This window comes from Benincasa hispida, chromosome 7, assembly GCF_027475165.1.
Source record: "Benincasa hispida cultivar pf3 chromosome 7, pf3_genome.v1.1, whole genome shotgun sequence".
Lineage (NCBI taxonomy): Eukaryota > Viridiplantae > Streptophyta > Magnoliopsida > Cucurbitales > Cucurbitaceae > Benincasa > Benincasa hispida.
Window position 1 is genome coordinate 53,359,383 of NC_143484.1, and position 9,849 is coordinate 53,369,231.

Sequence of the window (9,849 nt, forward strand, 5' to 3'; positions counted from 1 at the left end):
TAAATATCTAAGTTGAAATCTAAATGATAGACTTTTAACAGGAAGTGTCTATCACTGATATACGCTGATAGAATTCTATCAGTGACTATCTGATAGACATTCCTGATAGAAGTCAATGAGGTCAATCACTGCACATCAGTGATAGAAACTGATAGAACTCTAGCTATTTGTTTCCTTTATTAAGCTACATTTTCATGAAAGTCAATTAGATCTATTACTGCCCACCAATGATAAACACTGATAGAATTCTATCACTAATAGAAAATTCTATTATATAACAATGACACATTACATTGTATTATTGTCGCAAAATGAATTTGAAGCTATAGAATGATCATGTATGCAATCACATAGCTTTTGACAATGCGATGAGCATGAAATTCTACGTGATCGTGCAAAGTGCATCGAGTAACGCATACCATGCGATCGTATAGCTATTGACTATTCGATGAGCATGATAGTCCACACGATCGTGTAGCGAGCGTCGAGTATCGTATACTAAACAATCATGTAGCTATTGACTATCGATGAGCATGATAGTCTACACGATCGTTTAACACGCAAGCCTTGCATCGAATATCATATACCGCACGATCGTCTACCCATCGGGTGCTTACGCGATCATGCAGCTAATGCAGCACGATCGTGTAGCAAACTCTACACGATCGCATAGCATTAGCTATGCGATCATTTAGCAGATGTTATACGATCGTATAGAAAATTCTACACGAACGCATAGCAAAATCTAAACGATCGTTTAGCTCTAGCTCCACGATGCGGCCACCGTTTCGTCTTCTCCATCGAAACACACTGCAACCTTTCTTCTGAAGCTTCACGAACGACTCAAAATCAAACGAATACAGAATCGATTGCAAGGTTAATGCCAAAAAATGCAGGAGCCCTTACAAATTAACTTTGTAATTTAAATAGAAAGCCAAAAACATAGATCACTACCCCGAAACATCCATCAATAAACATCCACATGCATTTAACAGTTAAACGCAATGTAGAATCTAAAACCCACCAAAATTGTAAACTATTTCAATACAGAAATGGAATTTGGAATCAGAACGCAAACCTGACTCTGATACCAATTGAAGGATTTCGTTTTTAAAGAGATCCATGAGCGGAAGTGGATCGTCCAAATTCTATTTAGATTGAAAACACAAATTTACAGTAAACATACAGATTATGCATTCTAAGTAAAATTAAAACATGCTTTTTAAATAAGAAATAGGGTTCAAGAGATTATACCTTTGAAAAACACTTCTTCTCGTAAAACCCTCGAACTATCACGAACTCTACAAACAGTAACAAAACTTGAAGACCCTCTTCAAGAAAATTACGAACCAAAATAGAAGACACAAACACTTAGAACCTTACGTATACTTGGGGTGAGAGTCCATGAGTTGTGGGCTTTGACTATTTTGGTAAAGAGGGATTTTGAGTTTGGAAGAGGAAGAAGATTGAGAAAGACACTATTGCATAGAAAGCTTCTCAATCGTGTAGTCAATATGTCTATCGTATAGTCTCTGTATTAGTGGCATAGACAAATAAGGGGAAAATAGAAAAACATTTCTTTTATCCCTTTTGCCACAAAAAACCACTTAACCACCCACTAAGGTGTTTGGAGAGAAAAAATGGGTTATTATTCAAAATAATAATTAATATAAATAAATATGATAACCAGTTTATCATATTATATTTATAATCTATAGTTTTAATATTGCATCATATACAATATAAACTACAGTTCTTCTTTTCTATTTTATGGCATTTAATATAAATCACATTTATATTAAAATTAACAATTATTTGAATCTCGTTCAAATATTTCTTTCCTCCAATTAAACTACAATGTATCAAATACATTATAACAATTATATCATATATAATGAATTTAATTATACATATATAATTAAATTCCCTCTTGTTAATTTGAACAATTCAAATTAACCCAAAAACGGATTCTCAACTAAATTCCTTTGAGCTACCAAGGGGACCTTATGGACCTGTAGCTTGAAGCTCCAATGGTCCGTGAATAATTAATTAAACTCTTTAATTACATTCCATCCGTTAATTATCGGGCACTCCACTAAAGATCGACAACTGCACTCTTCGCACTACAAATATATTTTTGTGTCCATTGAATATAACCAATCAACAATACGATGACCCTTCACAAATTACTCATAAGTATAGCTGGACCAAATTACCATTTTGCCACTATAGTTACATTTAACTCCTTAAGTACCACTGATTTCTCTAATAAACAATAGATCATAGTCCCACTATGACTAAACCCCTCTCGGGCCAGGAGAGGATGTGACTCCACATTGTTCAAGACCCGGAATCAACCCTTAAGGGAGCAATTTATCTACTTACTTCTGCTTCGGGGAAGGAGTGAATTCCATCTTGTATAGCTAAGTTTCCAGCTCCCCAATCAGACGAATCCATAAAATGGTAGGCATGTTGAATCAGCGATCTGGCCACTCTCACCCATACAAATCAAAGGACCTCCCTCATAGGTAGGAGTTCACTACTCACTCAGGATAAAGGTCATGTTACCTATGGTCATCCTGGTGAAATAAAAGTCTCTATTATGAACGGTGTTATATTATGAGACTAAACATTTCATGGTCCGGTCTTATACAAACTCCTTTGCATAGAATATCCCTACTCGCATGTCTAATACATGAATATCAGGATCAGATCATTTGTAGCACTTTACAACATTTGTAACATCTACAAAGCGGACCATATTCATAGTATCACTACGATAAGGTACCCAGCCTTATCCATATACTACAGACCATTTAGGTTATCACTTAAACATGATCCACATGTATTTCTCCACATACATGTTTAAGTTACAACGATAACCTTAGATGTTAATTTATTGGTTTGTGGTTAATGCAACTAAAATATCATATATTTCATAGACAAAGTGAATAAAATATCAAATACTATTAATCACATACAAGTTTGTTCATACTAGGTTTACAAAGTATAGGACCCTATGAGATTTAAGGCATCAACCCCAACAATCTCCCACTTATTCTAAACCTAGTGGGGTGTACGAGATAAAAAAAAATACAAGTACACAAAACAATAAACTAGGGCATAATAGGCCTAGTACAAGATCTCCCACTTGTCCTAGTCCAGCCGTGATCTGTCCCATAGACCCATATGTTGAGATTGATGTCCTAATTCTCCAGGAGTCTCATTGTTTGTAATTATACACATTGTTTATGAATAAAATAAGCGTTATTTCATTATGGAATTTACTCATATCCAATAAACAAAGCTCCATGGTTATTGTATGTAAACTTAAGCATATATATGAGATATACAAGTGGATCATGCCTTGAGTGATAACGTAAATAGGTATGTAGTATAAGGATTAAGGTGGGATACCAGATCCTAGTGACACTACGGATACGACTCGCTTTGTAGGGGTTTGCAAGTGTTGTAAACTATTACAGATGGTAGATCCTGTATATTCATGTGAAGACATGCGAGCGGAGGTGTCCTATACAAAGAGTTTGTATAAGACTGGACCACGAGATGATTCATCTCTGTATATAATCTCGTTGATACTGGAGACTTACATCTCACCTAAACGACTATAGTATTGGGATTGGTGTCCTAATCCTCCCAGAGTCTCGTTGTTTGTAATGATACACATTGTTTGATGAATAAAATAAATGTTATTTCATTCTAGCATTTACTCATATTCAATAAACAAAGCTCCATGGTTATCTTATGTTTAAGCGTGTATATGTGATATACAAGTGGATCATGACTTAAGTGATAACCTAAATAGATATTTAGTATAAGGATTAAGGTTGGATACCGATCCTAGTGACACTACAGATACGACCCGCTTTGTAGAGGTTTGCAAGTGTTGTAAGCTATTACAGATGGTAGATCCTGACCATTCATGTGGAGACGTGCGAATGGGGGTGTCCTATACAAAGAGTTTGTATAAGATCGGACCACGAGATGACTAGACTCTATATATAACGCCATTGATACTAGAGACTTACATCTCACTTAAACGACCATAGGTGACACGACCTCAATCCTGAGTGTTTTGGGAACTCCTGCCTTTGAGGGCAGTCCTTTAATTAGTATGGGTGAGAGTGGCCAGATTGTCAACTCAACATGCCTACCTTTTTGGGGACTTGTTTGATCTGGGAGCTGGGAACTCAATCCACAAGATGTTCACTCCTTTCCCGAAGTAGGGATAAGTAGAGAGATTGCTCCCTTAAGGGCTGATTCCAACGCTTGAACATAGTGGTCACAACTTCTCTTTGGAAGAGAGGACTCAGTCATAGTAGGACTATGACTTATGTTCATTAAAGGGATAAGTGGTACTTAAGGAGTTAGATGTAACTACAAGGGCACAACAGTTATTGGCCTAGCTGTACTTACGAGCGATATGTGAAGAGTTGTCGTACTGTTGATTGGTTAAGATGGACACATAATATATCTATGGTAAGGAGAGTTCAGTTGTTGGTCTTTAGTAGAGTGCCTGGCAATTAACAAATGGTGGATCCCGTGACTAAAGAGTTTAGTCAGTTATTCACGTACCGTTGGAGCTACGGATCTACAGGTCCATGAGGTCCTCTTGGTAGCCCAATGGATTCAATTGAGGATTAGTTCTTCGTGTTGATTTGAAATGTTCAAATTGACAAGAGGTAATTCGATTATATATGATATGATCGGTATAGTGTATGAGATACATCTAGTGGTGGATTAATGTAAATGAGATTTATATTAAGTACCATGGAATAGAAAAAGAGCTATGGTTTATATGTTTCATGAGATGAAATATTAAAACTATAGGTTATAAATATAGTGTTATGAATTTGTTATCATTTATATTTATAATAATACTAATTATTGGATAATTAAATATTTTTCTTTAATAACCAATTGAGCGTGAGTTTATTGGTGAAGGATCTCTTAACGAAGAGTTCCATGAGCGCGTTCGGGTCACTCCAATTTCACCGTGACTGAAATACACCAAATACATTCCAATATACAGTTATGCAAATATACAGTAATTAACGGCATGCTTTAAACTCTTAAATGTAAGAGAAAGAGTTCTTATACCAGTTGAAGACGTTCTTCAAGCTTTGGAACTCAATGCAGTGGAAAACCTCTACCCGATCAACAAACACCCAGCAGATGCGTCGGCTATAGCAGCATGCACAACTGCAAACAAACGAACGCAACGAGGACGACACCACCAGAAAGGAGCCCTAGGTATTCTCGGAGTGGGAACCCAAAGCGTGGTCTTTGGTTAGTTTGGTAGAGGTAGGAGGAAGAACTGATCATGTAGTCGATAAGCAAGTGGGAGAGAATATGAAGTTATCGCATAGTTAAATGCTTATCGCTTAGAAGAAACTACACGATTGTGTAGGTTTTACTAAACGATCATTTAGGAAACGGTAGGTGATCATTTAGCAAACACGGCACACCATACGATCGTTTAGGAAAGCTACCAATCGTTTAGGAAAAGGGAGGCGATCGTTCAGCAAACACGGCACACCATACGATCATTTAGGAAAGCTAACCGATCATTTGGAACTAGTGTGTGATTGTTTAGCCACGAAGTTGACGATCGTTTAGGCATAAGGTATGAGATCGTTTAGGGCTGAGTGACTATCGTATAGGCTCTCGATTTAAGTGATCGTTTACGTTTCCACACCAACGCAAAACCTTCCGATCTTTTTTCGAACTTTTCAGAATGAAACCAAATTTCATTTTTATCCTTCGGTTACAATAACTGACGTTGTTTTCCTATAAACGCATGTCCGAAAGAGATTTTAGGTTAATTATCATATAATTAACCAATTAAATTATTAATAAATATATCATATTATATTTTTACCCTATAGTTGGATATCACATATCTACTATAGTAATTTCTCCTCTAATTGATATAAATCATATTTATATCTAATTTTCTCTAAAATAATGTATCTCATACATTTAGCCAATTAATTCATATATAATTAACCAGTCCAATTATATCATATATAATCAAACTTCCTCTTGTCAATTTGAACATTTCAAATTAACCCAAACACTGATTCTCGACTTTATCCAAGCAACCCAGGGGACCTAATGGACCTATGGCTCGAAGCTTCAACGGTCTGTGTGTTGGAACTCGAGGCATACACAGTGGAATTAGGATCTAATTATACTCTAATTGCTTCTAATTTAAAGGAAATAAGCATGCAAATGGAGGGAAAAAAACCGTAAATAAAAGTGGATAGCAAACAACATTTGTAGCTTCCGAACACTGCTTTTCCTTGCTGAATCTCGACCCGAACTCTTTCAGACCACCACTAGAGTTGACCTACTATTCTATGGACTTATAACCCGGTTGTGAGACCCAGTGGATGAAGAAAACCGAGAGAGAGAAAAGAGATGGAAAATAAGAATGAATTTGGGTTTGAGTTTTTATTTCACTCAAAGAAAAGAGAATTTTCCAACCCAAATTTAGAAAACTATTTTGGCACAATGGAAAAAGTTTTTAATCCAAAATAGAAAGCCCAATTTATAGAAAAAAGCCATGCAACAATTGCATGAACCAAATCCATAAAAACCCAACACCTATAATCCACTATCTTATAGTGGGCTTAATGTCTCCACTATAAGCCAACACCTAGCCCACTATTTTGTTAGTGAAATTATCCAACAAAAGTTTGGATTTTCTCACTAACTTTAGTCAAAGGCAAAATAATCATTTGGTCAAAGTCGATCTTTGGCCAAAAAGTCAATATTTTGACTTTTTCTGATTTTTTTCGTGTTCACTAATTTTGACCTCCTGAGCATGAATCTGCATTCATTTTCTCGAAATTCAAATCACATTTGAATATAAGGTCGGTCAAAGTTTGACTTCTCAAAGTCAAAAGTCAACTCTTTGACTTTTTACATCTTCGACCATTTCTATTATTTTCGAGCTTCTGAATATGAACGTATTCATATTCTTGATATTTAAATCACATTTAAATATCAAAGTTGTATCTCTAAACTAAAAAATCCGACCACTATATCACATTTACTTGTCGGTTTCTCTCTCTTCACCTAATGGACCTACAGATCATGGGCTCCAACAATCCGAGATTAACCGGTAAAACTCTTTAACCTAATTAATCAACATTTGTTAACTAATTGGTCATTCCACTAAAGTCCCGTAGTCGCACTCCCCTCACTGCAGATATATTTGTGTCCATTTAATATAACCATGATTAGTACGCCAATCCTTCACAGGTTGTTCGTAATCTCGGTTGGGTCATAAAAACCGTTTTACCCCCAAGACTACATCTTGTTCCTTAAGTTCCACTGATCCTCTAATGAACAATTGGGTTAAGGTCCAACCTATAAACCGAATACCTCTTGGGCCAAGGAGAGGATGGGGCCCCATGTTCAAGACCTAGATTCAATACTAAAGGGAATAACCTATCTACTATCCCTATAACAGGTAGAATTGAATTCCGTCTTGCACTCTATGTTCTCAACTATCCACCCAATCTTACCCCTGAAATGAGAGGCTTATTGGGCCAGCGATGATGAGCTACCCTCACCTATGCAGATCCAAGGATAATTTCGAGTGAACAGGAGTTCATAGTTAGCACAGGATTAAGATTAAGTTACCTAGGTCATCAATTAACGAAATAGTCAGTTTTATACATAAAACGGCATTTAGAACGTAAAAAGTGACTATTTCATGGTTCAGTCTTAGAAAACTCATTGCATAGGATGCTCCCACTCACATATCTCTATATGAACGATTCAGGATCACATCATTTGTACTAACTACAAAGTGGGCCGTATCCATAGTGTCCCCAGAACAAGGCGCCCAATCTTATTCATATACTATAGACCATTTTGGCTATATATTTGAACTTGATCCACATTTACACTACATAAAATTCAAACTACATTAAATAGCCTCAGGACTTTAGTTTATTTGATTTAAGATTACAATTTCAATAACAACTTTATCGAAAAACAAAACATAATATGTTTATTAACTTACAAACTATGAGTTTTAGGACATAAAATCCAACACTGTGAATAGCTGACTAAACTCTTTAGCCACGAGATCCACCATCCGTTAACTGTCAGACATTCCACTAAAGACCAACAGTTGAACTCTTCTTACCACAAATATATTTCTGTGTCTATCGGATATAACCAATCATGAGTACGATGACCCTTCACAGATGCTCGTAAGTACAGCTGGGCCAAATTACCGTTTTGCCCCTGTAGTTACATCTTACTTCTTAAGTACCACTGATTCCTCTAATGAACAATACAATATGTCCAACTATGTGTGAACACCTCTCGAGACAAGAGAAGGTGTGTGGCGTCACATCGTTCAAGTCCTGGAATCAACCCTTAAGGGAGCTATCTATCTACTTACCCCTACCTCGAGGAATGAGTGAATTCCATCTTGTGTAGCTAAGTTCCCAACTCCTGATGCGTTATTTTATGTGATAAAATAATGGTAGGGATTGCGTTGATAGAAAATGCGTTGTGCAAGCAAGTTTTCTCAACAAGATTCAAGTATAAATCCTGCTGAGTTGCCTGGTAAGCCCAGGGTCGAACTCAGGGACTAAGGAAAACAATATGCCATGGTAATTTGTAGATCACTTTGCGGTAACAATAAATCAAAGAGTTGGTTGGTTTGTTGTTTACAGTATAAAATGTATGCGGCAGAGTTAAGAAAAGAGTTAATATTACGAAAGATGAGATGAATATGCGGGGGAACGGGTGGAGAAGGGATTTAGCTAACACTTCCTAGGATTGTGTTCATGTTATGCGATCACACTACACACATACAATAGCAAATCATCTCTCAATGCAAATGCTACGACTTTTAGTTTTAGAACGCATGTGATATTGCGATGATGTCGATAGGACTTACACATAAGCCTCTATTCTTGTCTATGCGATGATGATTGACACACACACATACAAGGCAACCGCATAATACCATAACCTATCTTTAGGGTACTTGCAATGCATGTTGACAAACAGAGTTTATCTCTAAGTCTCTATTTCTTGCTTATGTAGATCTAATCTTGCTCTCGAGTCTAGATTCTAACCTAGCTCTCTTAAGTCTCAAGTTCTTTCTCTAGACTCTCTCTCAAGTAGCTCTAAAGGGGTGATGGACGCAACATAAGACAAGATGATTGCATGCGATGGAAATCCTAGGTCATGTTAGCTAAGTACTTCTTAACCCATTCGATAGATTTAGCTACTCATGCGTGTTTTAAAGGGAGTGAACAGATGTAGATAAGATAAGCAATTTCTTGCTTCCCAAGACTTTTACACTGTTTTTCTCTACTCTGCTCAATAGATATTCTTGCTCTCGCAAGAGTCGGTACTCTCTCTATTTTTCCACGCTCCCTGGCACTCTCTTGAGCTGATCAGGGCGATCTTCCGACGTCTCCTCCTTTCTCTCATTCCGCCTTCTAAGTATAAGAAACTAAGAACAAGGCTAAGTATCGTCTAAATGGTGCACTCTAAAAACTGGTGAACTCCTTCACTAAAGGTGGCCTTTAGTATTTATAGACTTCAGGGTGAGAAGCTTTTTCTCTTTTATGATTGCACTGATGGGATGACATTAATTCTCTGTTCGATGCGCCGAATATTTGTCACCGAAAAGTTGAGTGTACTTGCTACAGTGGCCGTTAATGGTTTGTCAACTTAATTCAGAATCGATCGTCATCAGCTTTCTGTCCCATCATGATTTATTAAGCTTTCACCCAGATGCGCCGACTCTATGCGACCACCTTCTCGAGCAGATTTTTTAAGGCAAAC